The 19,987-nt window shown below is 44.8% G+C and overlaps 1 long non-coding RNA gene across 3 annotated transcripts in view; it reads left to right on the plus strand.

The window, feature by feature from the left end:
• Positions 1 to 19,987, plus strand: part of LOC137323071 (uncharacterized) — a 494,135-nt gene that overhangs the window by 323,081 nt on the left and 151,067 nt on the right. For 2 of the 3 annotated variants that reach the window (XR_010963292.1, XR_010963290.1), the window contains exon 3: positions 13,092 to 13,167. This is a non-coding gene — a long non-coding RNA (uncharacterized lncRNA). Of the gene's footprint in view, positions 1 to 11,961; positions 12,045 to 13,091; positions 13,168 to 19,987 lie in introns of those variants that run through there. The other variant, XR_010963291.1, reaches the window with a different exon arrangement.

Genomic DNA, 19,987 nt, shown 5'->3' on the forward strand with positions numbered 1-19,987 from the left:
CCCAGATCTTCCTTTTCAAATATTGATCCATTTCCCTTTGAAATAAAGTTTTAGTCTCTACCTCAGTAGCCACATGTGGTGAAGGATCCCACGGTCTAATAGCCCTCAGTTCAAGAACCTTCCTCCTCCCTTCCACCTTGGTTCTTCAACTGACAATCTTTGGTTTCCATTTCTTAGTTCCCCATTCACAGATTGTTTGCTGTTCCCTTTTAGTGCAAATAAAAATTGTACATGTATACCTTTAAACACAGCACCCTCTATATCCATCTGGATCCCACTGGTATTTTTGGTCATCGGTGTTGGGTTCTCTGTCAGGTTGAATGGTGAACCTATTTCTTCCTTCCCTGTATCGCATGCTGCCATGGAAATGAGGTCAAGCTGCAGATGCATGGATGTGAATCACTTCAGCTCCCAGATTTGATGCTGATCCAGAATGGTGAGCTTGGCATAAAGCCAGGAGCAACTCCATCACTTTTCATTAATACTACAATCGGATCTCCCATGGCTTTGATCTCAGAGACAAAAACAAATTAATTCTCCCTTCCTCTGTAACTATCAACTTGTCTCCTGCTCCAATTCTTCCTACAGCCCTCTTTTTCACTTTGACACCCTTTTTTTCTCTCACTGTATGCCGTCATACTCCCTCCATGTTGACAATGTTTGTGCACACTCTGCTGTACATTGACTATATAGATGTACACATTGTAGGGTAAATTTTCTGACTCGCCATTCTCAGCACAGAGCCTTCCTCGATGGGAGCAGAGATCGGAGAACTGGTGTGTAGGTCAGTGGATTAGAAAATTGGAAGTGCCATTCTTGGAGCCTCCTCCTGCTAAGTTGCCTTGTTGCTTACCACCATTCTTGCCTGGATGTGATAGGGGTACAGATCTTTTGCTCTGCTGTGGTGGTTACGGGACTGCATAGCTCTGTCAATAGTCTGCTGCAATAGCTGTTTAGCATGAAGGTAGCCCTGTGTTATGGACATGTAAAACTTCGATGTGTGCTCCCTCTGAGGCCAGACTTTCGGGTGTGGTATGGACAGAGCTATTTGGTCCCAGCAAAAGCTCTGTAGCCCTACTACATCCCGACAAGAATGGTGGCGGGTACCCAGACAATTAATGGGAGGAGAAGACTTCATGAATAATCCTATCCACCATCTACCATCATGGGAGAACTTGGCTTGTGAGTGCAAGAAACAAAACGGATACTTGCAAGCGGAACTGCAATTGCAAGTATTCTCAGCCAAAAGTGCCTAGTGGATGATCTTACTCGGCCTCCTCCTGAATCCCTGCCATCATAGATGTCAGTGTCCAATCAATTCGGTTCACTCCATCTCATATTAGGAAATGGTTTAATGCACTGGACACAGCAAAGTCTAACATGGCTGTAATGCTGAAGACTCACACACCAGAACTAGCTAGCCCCCTAGCCAAGCTATTTCAGTGCAGCTGCAACTCTGGCATTTACCTACCAATGTGAAAAATTGCCTAGGTATGTCCTATCCACAAAAGCAGAACAAATCTAACCTGGTCAATCACGGCCTTATCCGTGTCATAGATTTATTAAGCATACAATGCATGCAATAGTACTTAAACTTACAAACGCACATGATAATGGTTTGGTTGAAGATTCAAACATGTTACAGTTCTGAGCTCTTAGGCCTTCTTTCACCCCCTCTATATGGCAATCATTTATGTATTATATTATACAAAAGTTAAAATACAACTCCATATAAGGAGAAAGCAAAATACTACAGATGCTGGAAATCTGAAATAAAAACAGAAAATGCTGGAGAAGCTCAGCTCTCCTGAAACGTTAACTCTGTTTCTTTCTCCATAGATGCTGCCTCACTTGCTGAGCTTCTCCAGCATTTTCTGTGTCCAAATAAGGAGAATTTAATTGAACTTGTCCTTTATTGATAACTTTATTTAATAAACTCATTTTCTTACTTAACAAGCTCCTTTTCCATTAGGCTAACGAGATCAGTATAACTCCCTTACTTTGTTATCTTAACAATAGTTTCACTCTTGTTACATATAATTGCTATTCCGCCAAATGAAACCTTTAATTATACCTTTGATTGGGTATCATTCCGTACTACAGAAACCCCAATTAAAAAGGATGATGTATGCCCAGATGTTTTCCTTTTGCAGAATGAACTGTTTTCCCACATTCATTATCAAATGATTATCATTCTCTGAAATGTTAGGAACCAATATGCAATGGCACATCTTTAATTTAGTCCCTTAATCATCTTGAAATTGACATTGCTGTCGGGTCAGTCTTGGTTAAACAGCTCAGTGGTCACTACGTTAAATTGACATACTTCCCTGCTTAACAAGCAAAGGCTAAAGGTTAATATTATGGCAATATAAAGAGAAATCAATAGTAGTATAACATTAGTGTACTGCAGGGCAATCTGATTAACCCTTTCCTTACAACAGGCAACATTTGCACTACATAAGTGCCAGATAATAACGATCCCTAACAAGAAAAGGCCCAGCTATCCCTCCTAACCTTCAATACCGAGTTTCTCCACCCCATCAACATCTCGGGGTCACCATTAACAAGAAAGTTTATTGGACCAGTCATATCAATACTGTAGCTATAACAGCAGTGCAGAAACTTGGTGCTCTGTGATGAATGGCTCATCTCCTGATTCCTCAAACCCTCTCCACCATCTACAAGACTTAAGTCAGGCGTGTGATGGATTACTCACCACTTGCCGGATGGGTGCAGCCACAACTACACTCGAGAATCTCGACACCAAACAGGACAGAGTAGTTTGCATGATCATTATCCCTGCCACTGCACTGACGATCCACCCCTCTACATGGTGCACTGCAACAACTAACTAAGCTTCAAAAACATCTTCCTCCCCTGTGACCTCTACTAAGGGGAAGGATAAGAGCAGCAATGTCGTGGGAACACCATCACATCCAAGTTTTTCTCCAAGTTGCACACCGTTGTGACGTGCTCCTTCATTGTCACTGGGTCAGTATCCTGGAATTCTAGCAGTAGGGCAACTAGGGATAGGCAATAAACATGGCCTTGCCCACACCCCGAGAACAAAAAAAGGTAAAAATTCAATTAATCGCTATCTGTTAAATTACCAATCAAATATCTGGTTGACTAATCAAAGGCACCAACAAGGAATAAGCAATCAAATTCCTCAATATTTTTTCAAAGGTACACGTCGCAAACCAACAATTATCACAAAGAGCTGACCAATCAAATAATATCTTCAACTATTTTCATCTACTATCTTCCTTCTTCACTCTGCTGAGTATATAAAACTAGAAATAATAGCCCCAAAGTTGCACAGTTGTTCCAGCATCTTCTGCCATAAGTGCGGCAGGAGTCCATCAGAATGGCTACAAACTCGGCTGGGACTTAGATATGCCGAGTTTCAGTATTTCTCTGCAGTTTCCAGGGTGGCCTGTGGGGGAGGCTGGGATCATTGGTGAATGTACACCAAAAACAGCTTCATCAGCAACAACTTGCATTTATATAGCGCCTTTAACGTAGTAAAACATCCCAAGATTAAAAAAAAGTTGCACTGATCATCTTCGGGGTTCGACCGGATTCCCACTTTAACTCTGTCAGGAGACCAGCGGAACCCACAGGAAAACAACAGGGACCTGATTGTGCCGGGACTCAGCGGTTTTTAGGATTTTTGAGCCTGCTTGTAAGGAGGAGATGGTTCATCCACCCTTTACAAGGAAAATATAGTTAGGGGATAGAGCCAAGGGTGGGGCTACCTACACTGGGAAGTGGTTGCTAGGCTAGGCAAGCAGACTGGACTCCCAAAGGCTGGACACATTTCTGTTTTCAATTTCTTGTTTGGACCCTTATGCCAGGGCTGAAGGTTTCTGGCCAGGGTCTGGAGGGCATGGACATTGGCAGCTCCCCTCCCCCCCGCATGGTGGCCAGAAATACAGCAAAAAATTAAATATTATCATGGAAATGTTCCAAGTTTAAGGTCTTTCCGAAGATAGTCTCTTAGGTACAGTGGTGCTGGTCATTTCTGCGTGGTCTAAACGTTACATTTCATAGAATTACGTAGAATCTACAGCACAGAAACAAGCGATTCGGACCAACTGGTCTATGTCAGCATTTATGCTGCACATGAGCCTCCTCCCACATTTCTTCATCTAATCCGGACAGCATATCCTTCAATTCCTTTCTTCCTCATGTGCTTATCTAGCTTGCCTTAAATGCATCTATGCAATTTGTCTCAGCTACTCCTTGTGGTAGTGAGTTTCACATTCTTACCACTCTTTGGGTAAAGAAGTTACTCTTGAATTCCCTCATGGATTTATTTGTGACTATCTTATATTTATGGTTTGTTCTTTTGGTCTCCCCCACAAGTGGAAACCCCTTCTCTACATCTACCTTATCAAACCCTTTCATAATCTTGAAGACATCTATTAGGTCACCTCTCAGCCTTTTCTTTTCGAGAGAAAAGAGCCCCAATCTGTTCAGCCTTTCCTGATAAGTATATCCTCTCAGTTCTGGTATCAGCCTTATGAATCTTTTTTGCACCTTCTCTAGTGCCTCTATATCCATTTTACAATATGGAGACCATACTCCCGGCTGTAGTGCTGAAGACTTGTGCTCCAGAATTAGCTGCACCTCTAGCCAAGTTGTTCCAGTACAGCTACAACACTAGCATCTACCCGACAATGTGGAAAATTGCCCAGGTATGTCCTGCCCACAAAAAGCAGGACAAATCCAATCCGGCTAATTACCGCCCCATCAGTCTACTCTCAATCATCAGCAAAGTGATGGAAGGTGTCATCGACAGTGCTATCAAGCGGCACTTACTCACCAATAACCTGCTCACCGATGCTCAGTTTGGGTTCCGCCAGGACCACTCGGCTCCAGACCTCATTACAGCCTTGGTCCAAACACGGACAAAAGAGCTGAATTCCAGAGGTGAGGTGAGAGTGACTGCATCAAGGCAGCATTTGACCCGAGTGTGGCACCAAGGAGCCATAGTAAAATTGAAGTCAAAGGGAATCAGGGGGGAAAATCTCCAGTGGCTGGAGTCATACCTAGCACAAAGGAAGATGGTAGTGGTTGTTTTAGGCCAATCATCTCAGCCCCAGGATATTGCTGCAGGAGTTCCTCAGGGCAGTGTCCTAGGCCCAACCATCTTCAGCTGCTTCATCAATGACCTTCCCTCCATCATAAGGTCAGAAATGGGGATGTTCGCTGATGATTGCACAGTGTTCAGTTCCATTCGCAACCCCTCAGATAATGAAGCAGTCCATGTCCGCATGCAGCAAGACCTGGACAACATCCAGGCTTGGGCTGATAAGAGGCAAGGAACATTCGCGCCAGACAAGTGCCAGGCAATGACTATCTCCAACAAAAGAGTGTCTAACTGCCTCCCCTTGACATTCAACAGCATTACCATCACTGAATCCCCCACCATCAACATCCTGGGGGTCACCATTAACCAGAAGCTTAACTGGACCAGCCATGTAAATATTGTGGCGACAAGAGCAGATCAGAGGCTGGGTATTCTGCGGCGAGTGACTCACCTCCTGACTCCCCAAAGCCTTTCCACCATCTACAAGGCACAAGTCAGGAGTGTGATGGAATATTCTCCACTTGCCTGGATGAGTGCAGCTCCAACAGCACTCAAGAAGCTCGACACCATTCAGGACAAAGCAGCCCGCTTGATTGGCACCCCATCCACCACTCTAAACATTCACTCCCTTCACCACCGGCGCATTGTGGCTGCAGTGTGTACCATCCACAGGATGCACTGCCGCAACTCGCCAAGGCTTCTTCGACAGCACCTCCCAAACCCGTGACCTCTACCACCTAGAAGGACAAGAGCAGCAGGCACATGGGAACAACACCACCTGCACGTTCCCCTCCAAGTCACACACCATCCCGACTTGGAAATATATCGCCGTTCCTTCATCATCGCTGGGTCAAAATCCTGGAACTCCCTTCCTAACAGCACTGTGGGAGAACCGTCACCACATGGACTGCAGCGGTTCAAGAAGGGGGCTCACCACCACCTTCTCAAGGGCAATTAGGGATGGGCAATAAATGCTGGCCTCGCCAGCGATGCCCACATCCCATGAACGAATAATAAAAAAAAACAAGATCCCTTTGCTCCTCTACCTCATTTAGACTCATTATCCAAGCAGTATGTGACCTTCTTATTCTTCCTACCAAAATGTAACACTTATCTATATTGAAATTCATTTGCCAATTACATGCCCATTCATAAATTTATTATTGTCTTATAGTATTTTGTCGCATTCTTCCTTAGTATTAACTATACCCCTCAATTTGGTGGTGTTACATTTAGAAGTGTGCTTGTCATGTCCAATATCTAACTATATGATAGTGTATCCCAGGCTTGTAATAATTGTACCCACTTGTGATCTGCACAGGGTATTTGTGTCTTTCGTGCATGTGCATCTCCAGTTTCTCCAAAATCGGACTAAGAAAACATTGGTAAGATGAAGCCAGATATGAAGCATTAAACGGCGTTATTTCACTGTAAGTAAACGTACAGAACAAGCAATATGATCTGTCTACTTACTTCAAATAGTACAGCTTGTCTTTGTGCAGTAATACAAAGTAATGAATACACATAATTGGATCGTCTAACCGCACTTAAAATAAGATACAACTATCCTCCTGCAATCTAAACTTCTGAGCCTGGCCAAAGCTTACCCTTGCAGCTTTCCCTTCAAGCCATGACTGACTTTATCTTCTTTCTTTCCCTGCGTTCACAACTGGATGGGAGGGCATGTCCCAGCCAATCCCTACTGACTGCAGGGACGAGGTGCCTCCTAATACAATGGGTGCAAGCTGGTTACCAACTGCTCAGGCAGCTAAGGAATTGCTTATTGTTTATAGTCTTTGGGAAAAAGAATTTCCATTAACATGCTAACCACATTTCACCTGGGTGTTTTTTTTAACTTGCATGAATACACTTTACTTCAAAACTCCAACATTGAAAAGTAACTCTTTCCCCCAAATTACCCCTGTGGTAAATTGGCCAAAAATAATCCTGAAACATAACAGTAAGTAATTGGTAGTGCACTTTAAGCAAGTTTTATAAAGTGACACCTAAATAGTGTTACAAATAGTGTATCCATAAGGCCTGTATCTTTCAATATCAGCTAGATGTGTGACAGTTGTAACCTTTTTAACACTTCAGTGCCGTACTGAGGAAATGTTGCACTGTCGGAAGTGCCGTGTTCCAGATGAGATGTTAAACTGAGGCCCCGTCTGCTCTTCCAAATGGATGTGAAAGATACCATGACACTTTTCAAAGAAAAGCAGTGGAGACCTCCAAGTGTCCTGGCCAATATTTATCTTGCAACCAACATCACTAGAAACAGATTATCTGGTCATTCATCTCATCGCTGTTTGTGGAACATTGCTGTGTACCAATTGGCTACCGCGTTTTCCCATGTACTTCATTGGCTGTGAAGCGCTTTGGGACGTTCTCAGGTTATGAAAGGCACTATCTAAATATACTCTTTATTCATTTCTTTGCGTTAGCCATGTAATGGGTAACCAGATGGTTTCCATTCCAGGGTTTTAAAGGAAGTAGGTGAGATCATTGCAGAAAGCCTAACTATAATCTTCCAAAGTTCTCTCTATTCTGGAACCGTTCCTTTAGATTGGAAAATTGCAGATTTCACTCAGCTATTTAAGAAAAGTGAGCGAGGGAAACCAAGGAATTCTAGACCAATTAGCCTAACATCTGTTGTCCGGAAATTACTAGTGTCTATAATTAAGGATAGAGTCACTGAACACCTTGAAAATTTTCAGCTGATCAGAGAGAGCCAGCATAGATTTGTAAAGGATAGGTCATGCCTGACGAACCTGATTGAATTTTTTGAAAAGGTGACTAAAGTAGGAGATGTTGTTTATATGGCATTCGATAAAATCCCTCATAAGAGACTGTGATGTGGAGATGCCGGTGATGGACTGGGGTTGACAAATGTAAGGAATCTTACAACAGCAGGTTATGTAGGTAACATCCTGTAGGTAACATCTCTCTGTCTGAACACTTTGATTGCCTTGATAATGGGCAGTTGGAAAGATTATCTGCAATCACCAGGTATTGTTCTTTGACTATCAATGCGGTAACCTTCCATGGAATCCCACACTCACCTGACGAAGGAGAAAGCCTCCGAAAGCTTGTGATTTTTAAATAAAACAGTTGGACTATAACCTGCTGTTGTCAGATTCCTTACAATCATAAGAGACTGTTAGCTAAAGTTGAAGCTCATGGAATTGAGGGCAAATTATTGACCTGGTTAGGAAATTGGCTGAGTGGCAAGAGAGTAGGGATAATGGGCAGGCACTCAAATTGGCAGAATGTGACTAGTGGCATTCCACAGGGTTCTGTGTTGGGGCCTCAACTATTCACTATTTATTAGCGACTTAGAAGACAGGATAGAGAGCGACTTATCCAAGTTTGCCGATGACACGAAGATAGGCAGCATTGTAAGCAGTGTCGATGGAAGCATAAAATTATGAGAGATATTAATAGATTAAGTGAATGGGCAAAACTGTGGCAAATGGATTTTAATATAGCCAGATGTGAGGTCATCCACTTTGGACCTAAAAAGGATAGATCAGAGTACTTTCTAAATGGTGAAAGCTTGAAACAGTGGAGGTCCAAAGAGGCATAGGGGTCCATGTACATAGATCATTAAAGGTCATGGACAGGTATAGAAAATCATCAAAAAAGGCTAATGGATTGCTGGCCTTTATATCTAGAGGACTAGAATACAAGGGGGTAGAAGTTATGCTACAGCTATACAAAGCCCTGGTTAGACCACATCTGGACTACTGTGTTGAGTTCTGGGCACCGTACCTTAGGAAGGATATATTGGTTTTGGAGGGAGTGCAGCGTAGATTTATTAGAATGATAGCTGGGCTCCAAGGGTTAAATTACGAGGAGAGATTACACAAACTTGGGTTGTATTCCCTGGAATTTAGAAGATTAAGGGGTGATTTGATTGAAGTTTTCAAGATATTAAGGGGAACTGTTGGGTAGATAGAGAGAAACTATTAACGCTGGTTGGGGAGTCTAGGACGAGGGGACATAGCCTAAAAATTAGAGCCAGGACTTTCAGGAGTGAAGTTAGGAAACATTTCTACACTCAAAGGGTGGTAGAAGTTTGGAACTCTCTTCTGCAAATGGCAGTTGATGCTAGCTCAATTGTTAATTTTAAATCTGAGATTGCTAGATTTTTGTTAACCACAGGTATTAAGGGATTTGGGGCTAAGGCGGGTAATTGGAGTTAGGGCACAGATCAGCCATGATCTCATTGAATGGTGTAACAGACTAAATGGCCTACTCCTGTTCCTATGTTTTTGTGTAATATATCCTTCAGTAAATTACAGTGATGGGCACATTTAGGCTCCAATGGGAGTACAGTAACCCTGGAATACCTGTGAGCATTGCTATGGGAGGCCCGCTAGCATTTACAAGTAAAACTAGTGTTTCGGAGATTTGTTGGAGAACTTCAGGCTTTCACAACATCTCATATGATCTAAATAAAACACAAACGTTTATTGTGAGCACGGTAATAAGGTTGTCATTGTTGCAATAATTCAATGATCGAAGGCCCCAATAAGTACAAATCAGCATCAAATTATAATAGCATAAGCATGTTCTATTATAAGGCAGCCTACATACAAAGTAAAGATTACCTATCTTGGGAGTGTGGTTAGCCAGACATGCTTTTCCCTGAGCTCTCTGCAGCTAAATAGACTCAGGCAACTTATATATCTTGTTTCAAACCTTACAATATTCCTTAACATTGTTATCCAAACAATGGGCCCGATATTAGGTTGGCAGCGGGGGGTCGACTGGGTGCGTGGATAACGCGCCCAGTGAAATCGGTGGGTTTGGCACGCGATCGTAAGTAAATTGAGGCCGCTCATCTTGGCTTCCGGGTTTCACGCTGGAAAGCTGCGCAGCAGGCGGACTGCGCACCCACATCATAGGCTGTCAGCTGGAGGAGCCCTATTTAAAGGGGCAGTCCTCCACTGACTGATGCTGCAGAAAATAGGCAAAATTACAGCATGAAGCAGCCCAGGGGGAAGGCTGCTCCCAGGTTTAATGATGCCTCACTCCTGGTCTTACTGGATGGGGTGAGGAGGAGGGAGATCTTCCACCCGGCGGACTGGAGGAAGTGGCCTGCCTCTGCCACCACGAAGGCCTGGCTCGAGGTGGCAGAAGAGGTCACCAGCACCACCAACATATCACGTACCTGCATACAGTGCAGGAGGCACTTTAATGACCGAACCAGGTCAGCCGAAGTGAGTACTCTTACTCATTCCCCTACACTCCAACTGCCACATCACTGCCCCCACCCCACATCTCCTTCTGCACTGCCAACATGACTATCACATCACCCCTCACACCCTCCGAACCCTCATCCTCATCTTACCTGCACTTCCTCACCTCCCCAGTACTCATCCCACCACTACCACTCAACCCAATCCTCATACAATCTCATGGCTCTGTCTCATACTCACCCTCTCATGCATCTCTTTCACGGTCAGCCTCACGCCACCTGCCACTACCTGTGCTGCAGCCACAGGGCATGCATCACATATGTGCAGTAGGAAGCGTGAGGCAAACATGTCGTGAGTATGAAGGGGATGCACAAGGGTGTTTGAGGGTTTGTCATGGTTATCACTTATATTTGATTTCTGATCAACTCACATTACATATTATTATTGTCACCACTACTGCCACGTCTTGGCCATTCTTGACTGGCTTGTGCAATAAGACCCTTTCATGAGGTTCTCCATGAACACCCTTGATGCCACCCATTGGATCACCGTACAGTGGGTGTATGTGTAGTTGCACGACTATTTTGTGCAGGTGCCTGTTGCGCAGCACTGTGTTGTGTAGCTCCACGTGGCGGAGGTGGACGGCGTGCCTGGCGAGGCTGGTGATGTTGCTCGTCCTCCAATGGATTGACGAATGCAGCTATGGAACTCCCCCCCTCCCCACCCCGCCCCCATCCTGACAGTGTGAGTGTGAGGGGGTCCGCAAAGTAGGTAAATGTGTTTGGACAGCAGAGTTTAGGGTATGATGCAATAATTTTGAGTGTGGAGACAATGGTGTGGCAGGCAAAACTTTGTCTGAGGTGACAGAGTGCCCTGCCCAACTGTCAAGGAATTCTCTGCATCTCCCAATGGCTGCTGACTGAAACACGTCTGCAACAACAGGAACTTCCTTCCTAACAGCACTGTGGGAGAACCTTCACCACACAGACTGCAACGGTTCAAGAAGGTGGCACACCACCACCTTCTCAAGGACAATTAGGGATGGGCAATAAATGCTGGCCTCGCCAGCGACGTCCACATCCCATGAACGAATAAAAAAAAAAGGGAGTGTTTCCCACAGCATGGGAAACATGCTGAAGAGAGTCCAAAATCACATCCCTGCTACAATCTCTTCCCAATGAGGTCTGTCAACGACCTCAAGAACCTCCCTAACTATCTAAACTGTCATCCTGCCCGCGGAGTCCCGCATGCTGGGGCTGCGTGCGCACCGATTCGCATCATTGGGGAACCCGGAAGTGGGCGGGTTGGAGCCGGGCTCCAGACTCGCTCCGTGGATTCCCCAATTTTAGGAACCCCCCCCGCCACAAACGCACCCGCTCGGCCATCCTAAAATTGACCCCAGTGAGTTTAACATCATTATCCAAATGTTCCTTCAAGAGAAAAAAACTTCTGTTTCCGTGTATCTGTACATTTTATTCCACTACATTATCTGTTCCTTTTCTCCTCTTCAGCTCCTTAGGATGTTTTTCAGTGATAAAGCTACCTCGTGTTAAAATGGAAAATAAATATTTATCCTTGCTCCCCCACCACACCTCGATTATACAGCATTTGCGCAGTTCCTGCATTGGGCAGTGGGAGAGAAAAGCGTTCCTTGTGGAACTATGGGAGTACGCTTGGGGCATCTAATGGGAGTAAAACGGAACCACAATGAACATTTTGTCAGCTTGAATTGCATAACACAGGTAAACACAAGCCTTTTCATGGTAACTGTTAAGTGTGTTGCCGTATTGAGTGCTTAAAATGCTTTCAGGGGTAAGTTGGATAATTTGTGAAATTATTGCCTCACTCATTACTTGAGCAAACACATTGGCCTGAGGGATATTTAGACTAGGATTTCTGTGTGATCTTTCTTACTGTCCATGGTTCAGTAGAAAATTCTAGAAATGTTACGAGACTGTGTCAGCACCGCAGTGAAGATTAAACATGTTTGCAAATCCTTGTTTGGATGAAGATTTACTGAAAAAGGAACAAATAATGGCAAGTTTCAATTCATGTACATTTAAACAGGAGAACATCCAAAGACATTGGTGTGTGCTGGCGCTCTGTAGACAGTCTTTAAGTGACTGGCTTTTCATAGTGCTGCTACGTAAATCTTTTTCTGAATGCAGCTGCACACACATGCCAAAACAATAATTTATAGTACCAATCATTCGCTTCTAGAATGATACGATAGGAGTAATTTCACAGGTCTGAGCTCCCACTGCAGAGTCTCGCGCGCTGGGAACACGTCAACAATTCGGGCATGTGATTGAAATCCCAACTGGTGAGCCAATGTGACAGGAATACAAACTCAGACAATTAGCCCTAATACAGGGAGGCCAAACATAGGGGGCACGGTACCGGTGGGAGGAGAGCAGTGGGGGGGGGGGGTGGATTTTCGGGTGCGAACTCAGAAGGGAAGTAGGCGGCTCGCGAGGCCAATCAATGCCTCTTCTGGGTTTCGTGCCCGGCAACCAGCCTGATTGACAGGCTAGCTTCCTGTTGGCAGAGAGGAGCTACACATCCAAGGTGGGAGGTGGGGCTGGAGAAGGAGAGAGAGGGAGACCTCGTCGGCCATTGGGAGAGAGACGGTGGGGGTGGGGGGAGGAGACATCGGCATCGGTTGTTGGGGGGGGGGTCCAGGCGACATTGGAGATCGGAGGGGGTGGTGGTCCAGGCAGCATTGGTTTTAAGGTATGTTTGTTAACTTTTTTTACAATGGAAAATTTCATTTTATTTCATTTATTTAGTGTATTTTTCATTGATCCGGCCCTTCCCACCTGCTTTCACCAGGTGTGAATCGGAAGCGATGGGAAAGCCGCCCAGGTAAGGTTAAAATCATTTTAAGTGTCCAAAACATAAAATATAAAGTACCTTAAGTGTCTCAATGATATCTTTAAGTATTGGCCCGCCGGATTTATGTGGGGGCAGGGCTTCCTAGTGGTTAATGTGCACATGCACACAGACTTGCCTGAGTCTAATGCAAAAATGGGTGGGTTCTAATCGGGATGTCTGCCCGCCCCCAAAAACATCGATTTTGTCTGCCCCCCTGCCCCCAGCCCACCCGATCTTGGGGGCTAAAATTGAGCCCATGGTCCGTGGGCCGGATCCCGCCCATGGAACAGCTTCATCTGGCCCGCAGACTTCCCCACAGAGCTGGCCTGGCTATCGCAAAATTTTCCTGAGTGCTTCCCGAAACCTGACAGATGAATTTGGAGTACTCTAACTTTCTGAAGCCAGTCTTTCCTGGGGCTCTGAGGAGTTTTCCGACCTCCTCGCCTCCCCTCCCCCCTCCCCCACGCTTCTTGCCAAACACTGTTGAACTCTGTCCACTCCTTCATCGCATTTTTACCATTGGGTTTGAGTACTCCGCTCGCTCCTGTTCTTGAATCACCTTCACACTCAAGTGGAGCCCCATGCTCCTCTGCTCTGCAGTTATACACTGCTTTAAATTAGATATATCTGATAATAAAAGGTGGAGCAGGGAAATGGAAAAGCAGAGAGGGTTCGATGGGGAGAGATCCTACTTCACCCTATATTAAAAAGAGCAAAACGTGAAGACTGAAAAAGATAGAACTGAGAAAAAGATCATAAGCTGGTTGAGTGAAGCGGACTGGGATAGAGTCATAGAGTTATACAGCACGGATAGAGGCCCTTCGGCCCATCGTGTCCGCGCCGGCCATCAAGCCCTGTCTACTCTAATCCCATATTCCAGCATTTGGTCTGTAGCCTTGTATGCTATGGCATTTCAAGTGCTCATCCAAATGCTTCTTGAATGTTGTGAGGGTTCCTGCCTCCACAACCCTTTCAGGCAGTGAGTTCCAGACTCCAACCACCCTCTGGGTGAAAAAGTTCTTTCTCAAGTCCCCTCTAAACCTCCCGCCTTTTACCTTGAATCTATGCCCCCTTGTTATAGAACCCTCAACGAAGGGAAAAAGCTCCTTAGTATCCATCCTATCTGTGCCCCTCATAATTTTGTACACCTCAATCATGTCCCCCCTCAGCCTCCTCTGCTCCAAGGAAAACAAACCCAATCTTCCCAGTCTCTCTTCATAGCTGAAGCGCTCCAGCCCTGGTAACATCCTGGTGAATCTCCTCTGCACCCTCTCCAAAGCGATCACATCCTTCCTGTAGTGTGGCAACCAGAACTGCACACAGTACTCCAGCTGTGGCCTAACCAGTGTTTTATACAGCTCCATCATAACCTCCTTGCTCTTATATTCTATGCCTCGGCTAATAAAGGCAAGTATCCCATATGCCTTCTTTACCACCTTATCTACCTGTTCCGCCGCCTTCAGGGATCTGTGAACTTGCACACCAAGATCCCTCTGACCCTCTGTCTTGCCTAGGGTCCTCCCATTCATTGTGTATTCCCTTGCCTTGTTAGTCCCTCCAAAGTGCATCACCTCGCACTTTTCCGGGTTAAATTCCATTTGCCACTGTTCCGCCCATCTGACCATCCCATCTATATCGTCCTGCAGACTGAGGCTATCCTCCTCGCTATTTACCACCCTACCAATTTTTGTATCATCAGCGAACTTACTGATCATACCTTTTACATTCATATCCAAGTCATTAATGTAGACCACAAACAGCAAGGGACCCAGCACCGATCCCTGTGGTACCCCACTGGCCACAGGCTTCCAGTCACAAAAACAACCTTCGACCATCACCCTCTGCCTTCTGCCACTAAGCCAGTTTTGTATCCAAAGTGCCAAGGCACCCTGGATTCCATGGGCTCGTACCTTCTTGACCAGTCTCCTGTGGGGGACTTTATCGAAGGCCTTACTGAAATCCATGTATACCACATCCACTGCGTTACCCTCATCCACACGCCTCGTCACCCCCTCAAAAAATTCAATCAAATTAGTCAGACATGATCTTCCCTTGACAAAGCCATGTTGACTATCCCTGATTAATCCTTGCTTCTCCAAGTGGAGACTAATTTTGTCCTTCAGAATATTTTCCAATAATTTTCCTACCACTGATGTTAGGCTCACTGGCCTGTAGTTCCCCGGTTTTTCCCTACTCCCCTTCTTGAATAATGGTACTACATTAGCGGTTCTCCAGTCCTCTGGCACATCCCCTGTGGCCAGAGAGGTTCTGAATATATGTGTTAGAGCCCCCGCAATCTCCTCCTTTGCCTCACACAGTAGCCTGGGATACATTTCGTCCGGGCCTGGGGATTTATCCATTTTTAGGCCTGCTAAAACCGCCAATACCTCCTCCCGCTCGATGTTAATATGTTCGAGTATATCACAGTCCCCCTGCCGCATTTCTATGTCTACATCGTCCTTCTACATTGTGAAAACAGATGCAAAAAATTCATTTAGAACCCCTCCTACATGACAGCGAGCTTCCTCTCTAAGGCCAAATCCAGGGACCATTTACACTGCGACTATAAAATGAGAATTAGAGTGCCTCGGTGCGAAGAATGGTCATGGTGGCGAAACCAACTTCATTGAAGGTGAAAAGTGGGTAATGGGTGATGATATGATGGTGGAATCAGATGGCGACTGGTGGGGCCTGATGACATGTTATTGTCAGAGGCCTTTTGCAGGCAGGCCGATGATTGGATGTAACCAGTGCAACATTCGGATCCACTTGGTCTTGTGCCAAAATCCCAAACTCTACTGTCCCTGATCCCTTTTACTGTGAGAAATGTAGAGATGTAAAACAGTAAATGAGCAATGGGAGGCCTTCAAAGAGGAGATAGTTTGGGTACAGACTAGACACGTTCCTATGAGGGGGGAAATCAAGCACTTCCAAAGCTGGAGCTCCCTAGATGACTAAAGAAACAGAGGTTAAAATGAAATAGAAAAAGGTGGCTTGTGATAAATGTCAGGTTCATAATACAGTAGAGAATCAAGCAGAATACAGAAAGTGCAGAGGTAAACTGAAAAAGGGAATAAGAGGGGCAAAAATAATATGAGAAAAGATTAGTGGGTAATATGAAAGGGAACACTAAAGTCTTTTATAAATATATGAAGAGTAAAAAGGTAACCAAAGGAAGCGTAGATCCGATTAAGGACTAAAAAGGAAATCTTGTGGAGGCAGAGGGCATGGCTGAGGTACTAAATGAATACTTTGCATTTGTATTCACTAAAGAAGATAGTAAAGGAAGAGGTGGTAGAGAAATTGGATAGAATAAAAATAAAGAAGATGTACTAAAACGGTTGGCAATGCTTAAGGTAGAAAAGTCACCTGGTCCGGAAGGGATGTAACCCAGGTTGCTGAGGGAAGTACGGGTGGAAATAACGGAGACTCTGGCCACAACTTTCAATCCTTCTTGGATATAGGAATGGTGCCAGAGGACTGGAGGGTTGCAAATCTTACACTTCTGCTCAAAAAAGTGGAGAGAAATAAAGCAAGTAGCTACGAGCCAGTCAGCCTAACCTCGGTGGTGAGGAAACATCTGGAGACAATAATCCGAGACAAAATGAAGTGGCACTTGGAAGAACATGGGTTAATAAATTACAGCCAACAAGGATTTGTTAAAGGCAAATCGTATCTGACTAACTCGATTGAGTTCTTTGATGAAATAATGGAGAGGTTTAATGAAAATAGTGCAGTTGATGTTGTGTACATGGACTTTCGGAAGGAGTTTGATAAAGTGCCACATTACAGACTTGCTGGCAAAACTGAATCCCGTGGAATTAATGGGGCGGTGGCAGCGTGGATACAAAATTGGCTGAGAGACGGACAGCAGAGAGTAGAAGCGAATGGTTCTTTTTCAGTCTGGAGGGCACTATACAGTGGTGACCCCCAGGGGTCGGTATGAGGACCACTGCTCTTTTTGATATATATTAATGACCTGGACTTGGGTATACAGGGCACAATCTCAAAGTTTACGAATGACACAAAGCTTGGAAATGTAATAAACAGTGAAGAGAATAGTAGCAGAGGACATAGACATACTGGTGAAATGGGCAGACACATGGCAGATGAAATTGAATGCAGAGAACCATAGAAACATAGAAAAGATACAGCACAGAAGGGGGCTATTCGGTCCATCGTGTCCGCGCCGGCTCGAAGAGCAACTAGTTGCCCATTGTAATCTCACCTTCCAGCACCCGGTCCATAGCCCTGCAGCTTACAGCACTTTGGGTGCAGGTCCAGGTACTTTGTAAAAGAGTTGAGGGTCCCTGCCTCTATCACCAATTCGGGCAGCAAATTCCATACACCCTCTGGGTAAAAAAGTTATTCCTCATGTCCCCTCTATCCTTCCGCCAATCAACTTAAATGTATATCCTCTAGTTCTTGAACACACCGTTAGGGGAAACAGGTACTTCCTGTCTACTCTATCTAGGCCCCTCATAATTTTGTATACCTCAATCAAGTCTCCCCTCAGCCTCCTCTGCTCCAAGGAAAACAACCCCAGCCTATCCAATCTCTCCTCGTAGCTGCAATTTTCAAGCCCTGGCAACATTCTTGTAAATCTTCTCTGCACTCTCTCCAGAGCAATTACGTCCTTCCTGTAATGTGGTGACCAGAACTGTGCACAATACTCCAACTGTGGCCTTACCAGCATTTTATACAGGTCCATCATTACATCCCTGCTTTTGTATTCAAACCTCGGCTAATAATGGAGAGCATTCCCTATGCCTTCTTCACAACCTTATCTACCTGTACCGCCACCTTCAGGGACGTGTGCACATGCACTCCAAGGTCTCTCACTTCCTCTACCCCTCACATTATATTCCATTTCCTTTTACTGTTTGCCCTCCCTAAGTGCATTGCCTCACACTTCTCCGGGTTGAACTCCATTTGCCACTTTTCCGCCCACTCCACCAGTCCATTGATACCTACTTGGAGTCTACAGCTATCCTCTTCACTATCGACTACACGGCCAATTTTTGTGTTGTCTGCAAATTTGCCAATCATGCCCCCGACATTCAAGTCCAAATCATTAATATATACCACAAACAGCAAGGGACCCAACACTGAGCCCTGTGGCACACCACTGGAAATGGATTTCCATTCGCAAAGACATCCGTCGACTTTTACCCTTTGTTTCCTGTTACTAAGCCAATTTTGGATCCAATTTGCCACATTTCCCTGTATCCCATGGGCTTTTACCTTTCTGACCAGTCTGCCATGTGGGACCTTGTCAAATGCCATATAGACAACATCCACTGCCCTACCCTCATCAATCCTCCTTGTCACTTCCTCAATGAATTCAATCAGATTTGTAAGGCATGACTTTCCCTGAACAAATCCATGCCGACTGTCCCTGATTAAACCATGCCTTTCCAAGTGACAGTTTATCCTATCTCTCAGTATTCAATCTAATATTTTGCCCACCACCGAGGTAAGACTGACCGGCCCATAATTGTTCGTCCTTTCCCTCGTACACTTTTTAAACAATGGTACTACGTTTGCAGTCTTCCAGTCCTCCGGTACCTCCCCTGTATCTGGTGAGGATTGGAAAATGACCCTCAGAGCGTCCGTTATTTCCTCACTGGCTTCCTTCAATAGCCTAGGAAACAATCCATCCAGCCCTGGTGACTTATCAACTTTCAAGGATTCCAGTCCCTCTAGTACTTCCTCTCTCGTTATGTTTACCGTATCCAATATTTCACATCTCTCCTCTTTAACTACTACGTCCGGATCATCCATTTCCTTTGTGAACACGGAGACAAAATATTCATTTAAAACCCTACCCACATCCTCTGCTTCGACACACAAGTTACCCTTATCGTCCCTGATAGGTCCCACCTTTTCCTTAGCTATTCTCTTGCTCTTAATGTACTGATAAAACATCTTTGGGTTTTCTTTAATCTTACTAGCTAATATGTTTTCATGCCCTCTCTTTGCTTTCCTTATTTCCTTTTTTACGTCATCCCTGTACTTTTTATACTCCTCTAGGCTTTCTGCAGTATTTAATTTTCTGAGACAGTCCTAAGCTTTCTTTTTCTGTTTTATGTTGCCCCGTATACTTCTCGACAAGGGGGCTCTAAATTTGGCAGTGCCCCCCTTTTTCTTTGAGGGGACGTGTCTGCATTGTACCCGTAGAATTTCACTTTTTAGTGCCTCCCACTGGCTTGCCACTGATTTCTCCTCAAGTAGTTGTGTCCAGTCCACTTCTGCAAAATCACCTTTTGGTTCTGTAAAATTTGCCTTCCCCCAATTTAAAACGTTTACTCCTGATTTAACTCTGTCCTTTTCAATAATAATGCTAAAACTAACTGAATTGTGGTCACTATCCCCAATGGTCACCCACTGTCAATTCACCCACATGCCCATCTTCATTTCCCAGGACTAAATCTAGAATTGCATCCCCTCTTGTCGGGCTTGTCACGTACTGGCTAAAAAAGTTTTCCTGGACACCGATCAAGAATTTTGTGCCCTCTGTGCCCCTCACACTGTTTGAATCCCAGTTGATGATAGGGTAGTTGAAGTCCCCTACTATTATTGCCCTCTTATTTTTGCATTCAGAAATTTACCTGCATATTTGTTCTTCTATCTCCCTTTCGCTATTCAGGGGTCTATATTACACTCCTAGTAGTGTGACTGCCCCTTTTTTATTTCTTAGCTCAACCCATATGGCCTCGATTAATGATCCATTTAGCATATCATCCCTTCTCACAACTGTAATTGATTCTTTAACCCCTCCTTTTTTATCACCCACTCTATCTGCCTAAAA

The sequence above is a fragment of the Heptranchias perlo genome, chromosome 6, assembly GCF_035084215.1.
Source record: "Heptranchias perlo isolate sHepPer1 chromosome 6, sHepPer1.hap1, whole genome shotgun sequence".
Taxonomy (NCBI): domain Eukaryota; kingdom Metazoa; phylum Chordata; class Chondrichthyes; order Hexanchiformes; family Hexanchidae; genus Heptranchias; species Heptranchias perlo.